The following is a 16325-nucleotide window of genomic DNA, read 5'->3' on the forward strand; positions in this document are numbered from 1 at the left end:
TTGCTGACTGATGTCACACTGTAAGCATTTTGAAAAGATATACTGAATTATCCTAAAAAGATGTACTGAAATTTCCTAAAGTGTACAGGTTTCACCTCTGGCTCCTTGAAAGGGTCTGGTCAAGTAACCAAGTGCCTGAACCCAGAGAAGAGGCTCTAGGAACACTGTGGGTGTTTCTAGTTCAAACTAGAATTCATTGCCCTGGGTTTAGCCACCTTGGCTTGAGCAAGAAGTCACTGACCTGGCAAGCACAGTGCTCCTAGCACTCAAGAGACTTGATTGGTCAGCTCCTACTTCCAGTTCCCATCAAACTCTCACTTTATTGAGAAATGGAGAAATTCTAAAACCACAGTGTAACCTGAAGACACAAACAGAAAGGAGCTTTTTAAAAATATATGTATATAAAAAACAGATGCCTATGGCTCACACCTGTAATCCTAGCTATTTGGGAGACAGAGATCAGGAGGATTGTGGTTCAAAGCTAGCCTGAGCAACAAAAGCGAGACCCTATCTCAAAAATACCCAACACATAAAAGGGCTAGTGGAGTGGCTCAAGTGGTAGAGCATCTGCCTAGTAAGTGTGAGGCCCTGAGTTCAAACCCCAGTACTACAAAAATATATTATCTATCTATCATCTATCTATCTATCTCTCTCTCTATCTATCTATCTAAGAATGTTCAACATTTAGCTAAGTTAAAAGTATATTCTATGGCCAGGTATGGTGTCACATGTCTGTAATCCCAGCAATCGAAATATTGAGGCAGGAGGACTGTGAATTTCATGCCAACCTGGTCTACATAGCAAGACCCTGTTGCAAAAAGTGCATATTCTTTGCAAAAAATGTTGATAAAAATGCCCTAGGTTTAAAATTGGTGACTAGACAATGAAATAGTTTTATGAAGAAAAATCTGGGATTGGTATAAAAGTAAGTCTCAAAGTAAAAGTTTTGAGGAGAAAGACATCAACATTATAGAAACAGTTTTAGATTTAAAGAATATGATAATATACAATAATGTTTATTCATATGTATTTGTGGAAGTAAATTACAGTAAATTACAGAAGTTTTGAAGGCAACCTTCAAAACTCAGTATAAACTGTAGTTTAGGTAATTGAGGACAACACGGAGCTATTCTTGGAAATGGCTAAGGGTTCAAGCATGTTGGCTGCTAAAAACTTCAAAGAAAAGTGTATTCTACTTGTAACAAACTAAGCTAAACTAATGTATAGTGATAAATGGTCCTTGATTATGATGGGGAAAAGTTAATTTTTATTTATGAAATTATAACATGATGAGAAAGGCAGGTGAAGAAAATGTAAAGTGGACATATTTACAAATGAGGATGCACAAATCCTACTTGAAATATTAGCAAGTAAATCCTCTTAATTTTGATGCAGGAAGCAAGGGCCATGTCTGTATATCCCCTGGATCATATCACTAATTAACCATCACTGAAACATGCAAAGAAACAAACAAGCAAACAGCACACAGCACACAAACAAACCCATTTTCCCCCCAGATCCCAAGATGAGTTATTGCAGAAGGGCTGTTCTTGAATTGTCCTTGGTCACCTGCTCACACTCTGCCTGTGATTGATTGTAGTTTAGACACTGCAAGTCTTTCAATGGCTGAGTCAGTAGAGACAAAATCATGAGTTGCTCTCATAGGATGCTCCTATTATCTGAGTGATGCATAACTGCACAACTTAGTTCTATTTTGTTTACTTTAATCCCAATCATGCATATTAGAGCTGTCATGTGCATAGGTTTTATTTACCTATGTTTGCTAAAGTTGTTCTATCACCATTCCCTTTTTTTTAAAAGAAATTTGTGCCTTTATTAGAGTGGTGTTAGGCTTTAATTATACCAATTTTGGTAATCAAATTATTAATCATTTTTTAAATAAGAAATGCACTACAGAACTGCAACACTGCTCCAACAGACTTGTCTTTACTTTTCTTTTAAAGCAAGAAATAGAATGCGAGTAATCAGAAAGCACTAGCAGGCATCAGTTAATCCAAGATACTAGCTTCTTAGTTCCAAAGCACTTGCAAAGAAAACCACTGGTGGGCAGTAAGGGAGAGGGGAATGGAAGCAATTCATAATAACTGGAATCCCATGAGTGTGTATGCCAAGTCTCATGAGGCTACTTTTAAAATTTATTCTTTACTTGGTCACATTTTTTCCTCAAATACTACAGTTTCTCTTTGACATTTTTTTCCTCAAAGTATAAAAAGTATGAAATATAAACAAGCTCTTGCATTGCACACTTGGAAGTGTACAATTCAAGCATTATAGAGCTATCTACATACTGATAAATCCCATCAAATGTTGGATAATTCAATAATATACAAAATATCAGGGCACAGAAAGAACTAAAACCCACTTCTTTTTATTGCACATAAGATTCAAATATTCAATCTAAAGAAAAACACTTAATCATTTTGGCTCTCTTCTACATCTGCATGTTGATACATTTATTAAAGTATTCCTGTATAATCATGTTTGGTCTTACTATTCAAGTCAGGTTTAAAACCTTAAAACCAGCCATCCAGACAAAATAGGTAGTCAGGAAGATTATCTCTTTTCCATCTCCCTAACCCCAATAACTACGTAGTCAATTTTATGACATGACTCTGAACACTGGGTTGTGATGACAAATGCTAGGTCCAATTTCTTCATAATCCTTTTTGGTGTGGCATACTTGGTAGAACTCAGGCGTGGAAGCCAGCATGGATCCTCCAAACCAAACTGCATATCACTGCATATGGTGTGTAATAACTTGTACATCAATAGGTTTTGGCTTCAATCTACCGCCACTCAATTCCTCACTTAACTTCAGCCTGGCATCCACAGTTCTTTTCAAATCTCTTTGCAAGTGACGTCCAAAGTCCCTGAACATGGTTGAACCTCCAGAGAGGACAATATTCTTGTAGAGAGGACGTCTGACATCAATAGGACAGTTCTGAATTACTTCATCTACAACTTCTGAGATAGGTTATGTAAAGTCTGGATTAGCAAACTCTGGATGAAAAAAGATTTCAGGTCCCAAGAAGCTCTCATAACCAACATCAATGGAAAACTCTTTCTTTGAGATAGCATTGATTCCAGTATATTGTTTAATTCACTTTGACCCATCAGTGTAATACTTGTTAAATTCTTTTACTAAATCTGGGCAGACGTAACTATAGCACTCCTGTACTGCCTTAGCAGTTTCCAGGGATTGTTCTGGAGGGATTCCTACTTCTCGGTCTCTCAGCAGTTGCTGAATAAAATATGTTATATCTCGTCCTGCGATTGGAATGTGTTTAATACAGCTGCCAATCACATACCATTCAGCCACAGGAATGACATGAGTGACACCATCTCCACTGTCTATTACTATACCAGTCAATGTCACTTCCCCTACTTGTCTTGAGGTCCAGGACGCAGCTAAGGCAAGAACAGCCTGCACAGCAATATACAAGCTGGGAACATTGAATGACTCAAACATTATTTCAGCAGTATATTCCCTGTTTTCTGGAGTATTCAGTGGAGGTTCAGTCAAAAGAAAATAATGGTCTTCAGGTTCTGCCCTTAAATATTTAAAGATCACTTGCTCCATAAACCTTTCCATCAAGTCCCAATCTTCAACTATACCATGGCAGATAGGCCACTTTGTTGCATATGTAGGTTTTTCTATTGCTTCATCACCAATGAAGAAGTCTAGGTCATCAACACCTTTCATCACCCTCCTTTGAGCTTGATCACCTACTTTTGCTGACTCCTTAATAGCAATACAAGATGGGATGATAAACTGTGGTTCTGTATTTCCAGCATATCCTAGTTTTGTATATCCCATGCCACAGTCCACCACACAGGCTGGCAGGTGTCCCGCCATCTTCCTCCTCACCTGCTGCTGCCGCTGCCACCATCTGCTCTGTGCTGGTTGGGGCCAGAAATTGGTGGCAGGAGATGGGAGCTATCTGACCATCCACCGCTCAGCCGCCCTCTGTCCTGGGGTTTGCTGGGAAGCCGAAGCAGTAGCAAGACACCATTCCCTCTTGTATCTTAGATTATTTTTTTATGATCACTTTGAAAAATCTTCCTAAAGCACTTTTTTCCTGTTTTCCTTTGAGGTGCAGTCACTGGTATAAACACTCTTACTTTTGTGGTTTAAAATTCTGTTATTTTTTGGGGGATTGGTTCTGCAGGAAGCTGACTCTTAGATGGAATTTGGTGTGCAGGACATTTATTCAGGATCAAAGCCTGAGGAAGGATCAGAAGGAGGCCAGCATGGGCAGAGGCAGTTCCACATCCTTAATGCAAACCCAACCAAAGTCCTCTCTGACCCAAAGGGGACCTCTGAAGGTAACAGCCCACCAGAGTTATTCCTCTGGGCAGAACAAGTCAGACTGTTATACTCTCTCCTGGATCTGTCCTAGTATGTGGCCTATCTGGAAATGTGTGATGTTGAGAAAGGCACCTCTCTGCAATTCAGGTAGTACCTCAAGGCACTAATGACTGACCACTGGCAGCCCACTTGCTTTGTCAGCAGCTGAAGCAGCAAGTCTATACTTGAAGAAGTTTCTGGGAAGTCCACCTATATGTCTGTCACAACCTCCTTAAGTGATATTTTGTCTAGGAATGCATCTCTGTGATAATTATTTTACCTTAGCATGTGCTTATGGTTTTCTGTTGTTGACGTAGGTCTTCTCTGACACTACTTGGTATTCTTTCAGAGACATTCTCTTTTCTGTGTGCTATTGAGATCTGTGTTGTTACTGTTCTGTAGCTGTACTATGATATGCCCAGTGTGTTTCATGAATTTAGTGAATCATATCTTTCCTTAATTCTGGAAAATAAAAAATCATTTCTCTTTGATTATTACTTCTCACAATTTGCTCAATGTCCTCCACCTGGGATGCCTGTGCTATGTACTATTAACTCTCCTGATCCATTCCTTATGTTACTTCACCTCTTCTGAATATTTTCTCTCTGTAAAGCATTCTGTACAGTTTCTTTTCAATCATCCTTTGTGATATTAATTGCCCATCTACCTGTGTCTAATCAGTTCTTTAAAATTATATTATATTCCCACAATGAGTTTTTTTTCTTTAAGCAGTACTGGGGTTTGAACATGGCCTTGTGCTTGTTAGGCAGGCACTCTACTACTTGGCCATGCCCCCAGCCTTAACAATGAGGTTTTTAATTATGGAAATTTTATTAACTTTTTGTTGTTTTGTCATTTATTTCACATGTCTTTTTTTTTTATCTCCTCACTTATTTAATAATGGGATACAGTGTTTTAAATTATTGGCATATTCTAAGTCCTCTTTTTGTGGGGGTCCTAAGAATTGAATTTCATGTTTTGTGAATGCTAGGCAGATGCTCTACCACTGAGCCACACCCCAAGCCTTCTTCCAAGTATTTTGAGGTCTATAACTTGGTTTGTCATTTATACTAAAGGTGGTACTTTTGAAATATCTTATGTTCATAAGGGTTTCCTGTGTGGGAAACTTGCTATAGAGCCTTGTTTGAGGGTAGGCCCTTTCAGAAAGTATTTGACTTATATTTGCCACGTGTCTACCATAATTAATTGGACTGTACAGATAGTGTTAATATGAACCCCAAAGTTTCACAAGAGTAGTCTTCTGATTACAAACACTCAAAGTGTCTATTTTCCCTCATTCAGAGTCAAGGAGATATGACCAAATATTCCTTGGCATCTCCCTTTCCCAGTAAGAAAAATTTCCAGCTTTTCCCTGAGGGCACAATCATTCTGGAGTCTAGAATTATGCAAAAGTCTCAGTAGTTCATTAATTCCTACAGCATTTTTAACAAGAGATGAACATTTAAAATACTGCTCATTATATTTTTGTTGAGTTCAGGACTGGGATTGTATAATTTCACATTTTCTATTCTAAACATCACCACATGAGAAGATTAAGTGACTCTTAGAAATATAAAATATACAAGGATCACTCGGTGATATTCAATAAATATATATTTTACTCTGTAAAGCTCAAAACAATTTTCATTCACATGCTTAGTTCCTTGGAGGGGCTGGTTGTAGGGCTGGGCTCAGCTGGGCCCTTATTCCTCTCCACAATCTCAGATCCTCTCTATATGATGTCTTCAGCACGATGGACATACTTCTCACATGGCTGTTCATAGGACTCAAACAGCAAGACACAGTGTACCAATCTCTTAAAGTGTAGCTCTGGACCAGGCTTAAAATAATTCCGCAGACCATTCTCCATAGGCTAAAGCCATCACAAAACTGCCTGGTGTCTAGAGGACTGGTAAAAAAAGACATGATCTCTCAACAGGAGGAGTATCCAAGAATGAACACACATTGCCAACATGACAACATATATCCAGAGTTGTTAAAGGGTGCCTAACAGAGGGCATATCCATACAAACAAGTCCTTGGTTACCTGGGCCAGAGTGATGGAGTCTGGAATGATTTCATATTTGAATTACCTCTAGCAATGGTAACCTCTCACATTTCATGGATTCCTGTACTCTTAAGCCAGAAATTTCACCCTGAAGAGACATGAAGAACTATATAGAAAGTATTTCTCATGTGAGTGCCTAGATTTGGGAAAGAGAGAGAGAAAGAAAAACGTATAGAGAAATTGTTTATAGTAATGAACTAGACCAGTACATGGTCCCAATATGTGATTCTACTGATCCAGGGCAATCAAGATTTCCCATATTTCTCATAATATTAGATAACAGCTAGATATGAGCAGTCAGGTGAAGGGATGAAAGACAAAATGGAAGATCAGAGGCCTATTTTAAGAAAAATTTCCACTTAGCTCCTCCTTGCCTAACCTCTTTACTTATTTACTATATGTTTCATATTACGCTAAGAATGCCTCAAGATTGTGGTACCACATTTATCATAGCTGACAAGGCTGACTCTGATGTGCCTCACAGAAAAGACATTTGTGGGCATGAAAAGACAATTATAAAGATTTAACTCTGCATAAGAATGTATAAGCAACAGAGTTCAAAGGGGGCCATCTGACTTGGCACTTTTCCCTTGCAACTTTCAATATTCTTTCCTTGTTCTGTATTTTTAATGTTTTAACTATAATGTGGGGATGTTCTATTCTTTTCCTGTCTGGAGTTCTAAGCCTCCTGTGCCTGGATGACCATGTTTTTCTCAAGATTTGAGAAGTTTTCTGCTATTTATTAAATGTTTCCTATACCTTTAGCTTGCACCACTTCTCCTTCTATGCCCAAGATTCATAGGTTTAGTCTTTTAATTATATCCCAGAGGTCTTACATGTTCCATACATACTTCTTCATTTTTTTCTTTATCTTCATCTGATTTTATAATATATTTACCTTGTCTTTAAGCCCTGACATTCTGTTTTCCATACATTTCAGTCTGTGGAGAGGCTTTCAACTGAGGTTTTTTAAATTGTTGTGCAGGGTGGAGGTACATTGTAGCATTTTCAAAAGTTCTTACAATAGATCAAATATATCATACTTGAATTCACTCCTTTCACCATTCACCTTTATCCCCCCTTCCCTCTCAACTGAGTTTTTCTTTGATTCGTAGAGCTTTTCATTTCTAGAATTTCAGTTTGATTTTTTTCAGGATTTCTGTACCTTTATTGAGTTCCCACCTCATATGTTGTTGCATTGTCTTCTTTATTTTTAACCATTGTTTATTTGTATACTCTTTGAATTAATGTAACTGTTTATTTGACTCTCTTTGAATCCATTGAGGTATTTATGTTGTAGTATCTGATCAAAAGATTTCCAAATTCTCATGTCCCCTGTGGAGGAATACAGGCAGAATAGGTGGATGTAGTAAGAGAGATAATGAAGTTTATTATAGGTTAAGGAAGAAGGGGATTACAGGTGTGGCCCCTACCAGGTGGAGTGGAGGAGCTGTGCAGAAAAAAGGAGTGATTCTTTTTGTTTGTAGGTGGTTTTTTTATACCATCCTTAAATTGGAGGTGGGGTAAAACCTGGGCAATTCTTGGTTACCAGTGGCCTTTGGGGGGTGTGTGAAATCTGGGCAGATTTGTGCATACATTTATGCTAATTTTCAGATATCCTAAGTCCATGTGAGGGGAAATTTCCACAGTTCCCCCCTTTTCTCTAGCTCTATAGCTAACAAAGGATTTTCAATTGAAAATGAGCCCTTTGGATTGAATGAGAAGTTCAGAGGGAGTGAGAGAAGGTGTCTAATCTGAGATGCTCTAAGTTAAGTCATGTATATTTAAGAGTTCCAATCTTTCCCTAATTCCTATCTGCCTCATTTATAATGCCCTCTTTAATTTCATTGATCATTCTCAACATCATTCTTTTGAGTTCATATTGAGATTTCATCCTTTTACTGTCATTTAAATTGTTTATTGTGTGATTGTTGACTTTTTGAGGTGTCATGTTGACTTGTTTTTTTCATACTACTTGTATTTTTGCATTAATATTTGCTCATTTGAAGTCAAGTCATTGGTTGGAGGTCTTAATTGTCTGATATCTTTCAGTTGACTTATTCTCTATGCTGGTAGGACTGGGTAGTGGCATAGATGATGTGTCATTTCTCTTCACTGGCTTAAGGGTAGAACTCAGCAATAACAAATTCACCAATTCAAACCCAAACCAGATATTTATATGAAGTAAAAAACCAATTGGTCACATCATCCACACCCCCATAACATATATAAAAGGGACTAGCATTCTTATATGTACACTAAGGGGTTAGAAAAAATATTATAAATGTAAGATTTGAAATTAATACAAATAAAGTGGCAAGGGAAGGAAAAAGGGAGATGGGGAGAAGGTGGGTGAAGTGTGTGAAGTGAAGGTAAATGAAATAGTGTCTGAGAATATAGTTTAATTATTGTGGAGTTAGATGTTATAAGTAAGCATTGCAAAAGGATAGAAAAATTAAGAATAGCAAAGAAGGAGCTACAATAAATTACCAACACAAAAATAATTAAAAGAGAAATAGAAAAACTAAAAGTTAGTATTTCTTCCTTACTGAGGGGAAGAGGGGAAGAGTGTATGCCAGCTGGGTTTCATCAGTGCAGTGTATGTTCTCCAGTCTCTGGCCCTTAGTGTTCTATCTGTGGTTTTCCTGTTGTGTTTACTCACACATCCCCTCTGCATTTCCCCCTGGCTGCAATCTTATTGTGTTGTTCTGTGGTCAGATCAGGTTCTGGACTGGAGCAGTGGCTGGAGTGAAGTAGGGAAGGATCTGTGTAGTAGCAGCAATTCCTAAGGGCTAGTTTGCTCTGGGGATAGGGCAGCTATGTCCCACTACAGGGATTTTGGTGGGGGTGGACTGGACCCAGGACTTTGAAGTAGCAGTTGAGGATTCATTGGAGGGATCTGTAAGCACAGCTAGTTGGTCAGGAAGCACTCTGCTAAGTGCACTCACTCTCATAGTCTGCAATTTGCCCTGCACAGCTTTGGCTTGTCAGTAGCAAGATTTTATCTTTTCCGCGTTTGCCTCTGGCTTTATGTTTCCTTTGCAAAGTGATAGGCTAGTCACTTTATCCCTTGTATAGATGCTTGACTGGGCAGTGGGTTTAAGGTTGTGCCTAGTTAGCTTGCTTCAGCTCCTAACCTTTGCCCTGGGCAAGGGCTCAGGCACCATGTATCTTCTGCTGGAACAAAGCAAGGCTTAGCAGCCTGTAATCAGCTCATCTTTCTAAGAGACTCACCAGAAGTTGTAAATACATGTGTACACTAGGCTGAGTGGTGAGGTTAGTGCTGTAACTGGTTAGCTTGCTTCCACACATGCAGTTTGACTCTAGGTGGGAGTGGGGTGGGGAAGGAAGCAAGCACCAGCTATCTTCCACTTCAAAGCAAAGTTTGATAGCTTCTGATCAGCCTGTCTTGCAGAGGGACTTATGGGCAGTTGTATATATGAATACACACTGGGCTCAGCAGTAAGGTTAGGGATGTTGCCAGTTGCAGGAGACCTCACAAGGCTTGCTTGTTCCTATGCTTACCTTTTGCCCTGGGTAGTAGGGCACAATCATCATCTGGAAGGTGTAAGGCTTGCTTGCCTGTGCTTAGGCTTCCAGATAGGTGTTTTCCTTGTAGTGTGGCAATGCAAGTGGATCTTGCTGCTGATGCACTGGGCTGGAATAGTCCTGGGATAGAGGAGTTTAGTTCCCACTTCCATGGGGCTGCTCTGTGCTCTGCCTGAGCCACATTTTTCCTTTGTTTCTTTTATAGACATAAAGTTTGATATTTAACTTTTTTCTCTAGCCACTATCTGTATAGTCTTTTATGTTTCCCTCCCTTTGCTCACTAGCTTGCCCACCTTTCTTTCTAGCCATGTGCCTGAAGCTTTATTTCTGGTTCATGGAAACAGGAATGTGGTGTGTTTCTGCAATCCACCATTTTAGCTATTTTTGCCTATGTATATATTTTGAAGTGTTTCCCCTTAGTTTTGCCTCTAGTAATATCAAAGCTTCAGGTCTTACATTAAGGTTTTAGATCCATGCTTGAGGTGATTATTTTTCATTTTTAGTTAATGTAAATTAACTGTTTTTAGGGGTTTCATGCACACTCATGCATATAATATACTTTGATCAAATTCACCCTCTCTTCCCTTCCCCCATTTTATCAATTGTTAGTGAATTTCATTATGCTATTTTCTCTCTCACACACACATGCACACACGAGATGTACTCTAAACATATTTACCCCCATCACCCTCTTCTTTCCCCTTTACCCCTTCCCATGTTTGGTTCCCTACTCCAAACAGTCTCCCTTTTGTAATCATGTCATATTATTGTTGTTTTAGGTCTGGATTTTGAATATGAGCAAAAAAATGATATTTGTCATTTTGAACTTGGCTTATTTCTCTCAACATGTTGTTAGTATATAGAAAAGCTACTTATTTTTGTATGTTGATTGCATCTTGCTAACCTAAGAGTCTTTCTAGTAGAGTCATCAAGTCTTTTTAAGTATGGGACCATATCGTCTGAAGACAGGGACAAATGAAAGTGAAAACAAAATTTGTTAGAATCTTTGGGATGCAGCAAAAGGAGTTTGAAGGAGGAGGTTTATCTCTATGAGTGCCTACATTAATACAAATACAAGCAGTATTATCAAAAACAGGTCACGCTAAGGGGAGGTCACTAATGGAAGAGGGAGGGTAAAAGAAGGTAGTTAGGAAGGTGAGTATGGTTGATGTACTTTCTATACAAGAATGAATATAGAATTTTAAAACCCGTTGAAATCATCATAAGAAGGGAACTAAATTAGAAAGGAGCAAAATAGAGGGTATGAACCAATTTGGGTTATAATACATGCATACATGGAAATGCCATAATGAAACTCCCTGTATACTTATCTTAAACAAACAAAAATGTCTTTTTTTCAAAAACGGAGAACAGGAAGGTAAAACAGTTCCTGCCTGGGGGTTGGTAACAGCGGGAGGGGAGGAGGATATAAGGAAAGGATGTAGGATGCTGAATGTGGTAGAAATATTATGCACTCATGTATGATAATGGAACAATGAGACCTGTTGAAACTGTTCCAGTAATGGGGGGAGGGGGAAAAAGGAGAATGATGGAGTGGATGAATTCAACTACGATATATTGTAAGAAATTTTGTGAATGTCATAATATACCCCCAACACAACAATAATAAATAAATAAATAAGAAAACTACTTTTGGGTTTTTGTCAAGAAAGTTTTTCTTACAAAAGAACAATAAAGGGGAAAATATAATTTATACTTGCAGAACCTGCTCTTCTAAGTCTATATTTCACGTTTATTGGACCCATACCATTTTTGCCTTGTAAGAAATACCTTCCCTTTCATTTTCTTCTCCTTTTGCAATGAACAGCAGAACACTGAGGGAGAATAAAGCTAAAATCCACACAGAAAGAATTTTGCAGAGTTGCACAGACTGAACTGGTTCTGTTTGAGCCAGTGTAGCTGAAGCTTTGCCAACTCAGTACAGTAGATCTGTACTGAGGCTATTCCAATTCAATTATCTTACAAAGCTCAGAGAAAGGTTTCTTATTGCTTTTCCCGAAGCACAAAATTGATTTACTAAGTGAAAGGGTAAAATTACCTTAGTAAAGTTGCTGAATGCCTTTTTGCTTTACTGTAAGTTAAATGTAAAACCTTACTCTAGTGTTCCCTTCTATTAGTTATAAACCCCCACTTACCACGATGCAAATGGCATTCATTTTTAGGCACAGTAAGTGAGCAGAAGAATCCAGGCTGCTGGGAAAGGGCTGTGGACCCGCTGGTTTTCTCTGGTTACTCTGGTATGCATGCAGCCGCCAGCTGGTGGTAACAGAACTAGGAACATACGAGACACGCGGCACCACACGGGCAGGAGGTGGCGCACTCCACCAACGCGAACTCGGGCGTCAGTCTGCAGATCAGCCTCCTTTGATGATTCCGCAAAACTCAGACTCTCGGAACAAGGACTGATGCACTCCCACGATTATCAGTTATTATGGAAGGAATTATCAAAGTAGGAATCAAAGTCCTTGCAAACTTGGGATCATTAGTCCAAAATGATCAGAATTTGAAGAAGCTCTGCATCCCCGGATTCTGAGGTCCCACAACGCACTGGGGTTCTCCTCCACGGAGAAACCGGTCCCCAAGTGCAGCACCAGCGGCAGACGCTGCTTATCCGGAGAAGATGCTCCGCTGTGCGCGTGGTGCACGTGTGCGCATGTGTGATTTAGGAAACGCTGGCCCTTTTTAACATGGTCCACCGATGGTTAACAGTCTCTTGAATCCCTGCACGAGCAGCCTTAAGACTGCTTTCACTCAAACCCTTCTTCATAAAAACCATGGAGACACCACCGGGTCTGTTTTTTTTTTTCTTCTTCGAGATTTGATCTGGAGGTTTCCTGAGGTTTGTGGGTGCCAGCACTAGCTCTTCTCCTGCTGACTCTTGACCTCCAGGGAATGCTTTTATCTCTTCAATATTCCCACTTGCTTTTCCATTTTTGTTCTAGGTAGATGATATCCTCCCACTCCTTTTCTCTTTATTCTGTTTGAATGATAAGGAATGATTTTGGATGCAAAATCCACACAACTTAAGGGAAGGAAGTAAAAGAGCTGAGCTATAGATAATACTCTTTGGAATATATATACATATATATGAATTAATGGACTTGCTGGACTTTTATTCTTACATTTGACCATTAGGCGTTTGCATTTCCCGCCCATACGTGAAAAGACAGCCTTGTTCAGGGAGAGCTTTCACCACGCCTCACCTGGACCCACTGCAGTTCAGGGGTATGTTTTTTAGGCTCCCACTGGACACACATTGGCCATAGTGAGCCTCAGAAGTGACACTTATTAGTTCATCTTCGTTTCATCCCCAGTGAAGTCATGAAGAAGCAGAGGCAAAATACTAGCCCTGTAAAAAGTGGGGTAGGGGAGGCACGTTAGATCCCCACTGGCAAAATCTTGTCTCAGGTTCCGCAGAGTCTAGTAATCCCCATGTGAAGAGACAACCCGAGTTTTTAGCCAGACAAATGGAGGGCACTCACGCTTGCCACCAGGTTTGTGAACTCTGATGAGTCTCCTCATTGCCGTCTCTAGGGGGCAGTGTTTGCCTTTCTTTCATTCTGAGTTGGGGGAGGGCACCCCAGAGGGTTTTCTTGGGGTTCTACTGGAATAGCAGCACTGAGGGAAGTGGACTGTTGGCTAGCTACTTAAAGTCGCTAAAAGCAGTAAGGTGGAGCTACTACCTAAAGTGAAAACATTCCATGAAACCCACAATGCCAAATGTATTATCATAAAAATACTCAGAAGATGGCCTTTTCCTGTGAAAATGCAAAAATCTGGAGCTAAAAACTTGCTCTGAATGGAGGATACGAACATACAGACATGATACAATGTGTGTGCAAAGTGTGGCAGGGCACCAAGCAGGGTGTCAGCACTGGTGGGGGCTTCTGGAATACAGAGGTGTAGTCTGTATTCTGAAGGATGAATAGGGGAACCTCGGGCTGGCAAGAGTAGAGGGAAAAATTTCAGGCAGATAAGAGAAGGGTATGTGCTGCTTTTCCCAGGAAAGGAGTTTGGTGTGTTAGAGTGGAGATGTCAGGTTGGGAATACTAGAAGGATGCTTTAAGAAGGCCAGCTTTTGCTAGCTGATACTCACCCTAATCCTGCTAGTGAAGGGGTCATGGTGCATGGTTTGCAGACTGGCTCATACTGACTCATACATTTCTCTTACTGTGTGGAAAGGAAACAGGATACTGGAATTCTAATGCCTCTCTGGGTGTCTTGTATTCTTGGAGTGGTGAGGATAACCTTTTTGTTGGAGTTTTAAAGGGAAAATTGAGGCCATTGTGCATATATTTTCAAACTGGTCTTTCATATCTTTTCTAATTATGGTGACTTTTTGTGGCATTTCCTTAGATACTGTGATTGATGTAACATATTTGATTTTCCTAAAATGAAATATGTTCTTTTTTTATAACAAGGTAATCTATAATTATTTCCTTTTACAGTAGCTGCAAAAAGCACTTATAAGTAATCACAATGTCCATATTAGCATAAATAAATATTAGCTTATTTATGCTCGATTATTGCCCCTTTAGTAATTCTAATTAATTTAAGTCTATTTAAATGTTAGCAACATTACTATGAAAGAGTTTCTATTAAAACCGAGTTTAAAATAAAATTAGAGATATCTCAAATAACCTAATGATAAGCCTTAAGGTCTTAGAAAAAAAAAACGGAAAAAGCCAGACCCAATATTGCTAGAAAGAAATCACAAATATCAGGGCTGATTTTAATGATGTGGATACTCAGAAAAAAATTTTACAGGGTCAGTAAACAGAGAGTTGATTCTTTGAAGAGATAACCAAGATTGACAAACTGTTAGGCAAATAACCAAACAAAAGAGAGTAGACCCAAATTAATAAAGTTGGATGAAAAAGGTATATGACAATAGATACTACCAAAGTGCATATAACCATTAGGAAATATCTTGAAATCTTGTATTCCAATAAATTGAAATATCTGGGAGAAATGGATAATTTTTGAGACACATATGAACTCACAAAATTGAGCTAACAAGATATAAAATCCTAAACAGATCTATAATGATCAATATGATTAAAGCATTAATAATGAGTCTCCCAAAAGAAAAGCTCAGGACTAGACAGTATTGCTGCTGAATTCTACCAGATCTTTAAAGAAGAACGGACATCAATGCTCTTCAAAATATTCCACAAACTACAAAGGGAAGGAACACTTCTAAACTCATTCTGTGTAGCCAGTATTACCTTGATACTAAAGTTGGATAAGGATACAACAAAAAGGAAAACTGTAGGACAATTTCCTTGATGAATATACATGCAAAAATTCTCAATAAAATACTGATAAACCAAATTCAAAAGGACAGTAAAAAGATCAGACTTGTTTCACTCCAGGGATGCAAGATCTAAAAAGATAACATACACAGATCTATAAGCATAATCTAGTACACAAATAGAATCGTGGCCAAAAATCACATGATTGTTCCAGTAGATGAAGAAAAAACCTTTGACCCAAACTCAGTATTCCTTCATGATAAAGCCTCCACCCCAAATTAGGAACATATGTGTCATACCTCAACATAATAAAGGCTATGCATGACACACATATAGTTAATATTATATTGAGTTGGGAAAAAACTGAAAGCATTTCCTCTAACATTAGGAACAAGACAAGGGTGTCTGCTCCATTCTTATACAGTATAGTGCTTGAATTCTTAATTGGAGCAATAAGGCGAGAGCAAGAAATACTAGGGATACAAATAGGAACTGAGCCTTGTCTTCAATCCCTGATTTTCTTTCTTCTGTCCTGTTTCAAGTATTGGTGACACTTTCCCTTGAGCTTTTTTATTTCCATTTTTAAAAGAAGCTCTATCTCTACTGAATTTCTCATCCTGGAATTTTCCGGGTGGGGGATAGTCGAAGATGGAGTTTATTTTAGTTCTTCTCTGTTCCCACTATACAGGCTGGTGCTGTATGCAGACTGAGGGCCTGGCTGGTAGTGGATCAGTTGTCAGCTTTAGGGGCTGCATTTACTTTAGGATCCTCCCTTCTTTGCTACTGGGAGTTGCTGCTGGTCCCAATGAACTCTGCACACCGTGGGCTGTATAGGTTCCCACTCATTCCAGAGGCCCCCAAATTTTTCCACTCAGGGATGGCTAATAACCAAGCTGAAGGATGCCCCCAAAATGTGTAGAGAATGGGTAAAGCAAACAACACTGAATTCTGGAAGGTGAAAACTGAGGGATTCTAGCACTTTGCCTGCTTTGTCAGCATTTTCAGATCCTTGTCCAACAGTGAACCACTGTGTGAGAATGAGGATGCTGGGTAAATTGAACAA

The 16325-nt window shown here is 39.1% G+C and overlaps 2 long non-coding RNA genes and 1 pseudogene across 2 annotated transcripts in view; 1 reads left to right on the plus strand and 2 right to left on the minus strand.

Moving 5' to 3' along the window:
• LOC141419635 (uncharacterized) overlaps window positions 1-16325 on the plus strand; it is a 77886-nt gene that overhangs the window by 47440 nt on the left and 14121 nt on the right. The gene's annotated exons all lie outside the window — the stretch shown is intronic.
• On the minus strand, window positions 2624-3956 carry LOC109699117 (actin-related protein 3 pseudogene; annotated as a pseudogene).
• Window positions 5351-12975, minus strand: LOC141419554 (uncharacterized). The gene is made up of 3 exons (XR_012444196.1): window positions 12143-12975; window positions 6417-6573; window positions 5351-6278 (listed from the first exon to the last, which is right to left on the minus strand). It is a non-coding gene; the product is annotated as an uncharacterized lncRNA (long non-coding RNA).

The sequence above is a fragment of the Castor canadensis genome, chromosome X (genome assembly GCF_047511655.1).
Source record: "Castor canadensis chromosome X, mCasCan1.hap1v2, whole genome shotgun sequence".
Taxonomy (NCBI): Eukaryota; Metazoa; Chordata; class Mammalia; order Rodentia; family Castoridae; genus Castor; species Castor canadensis.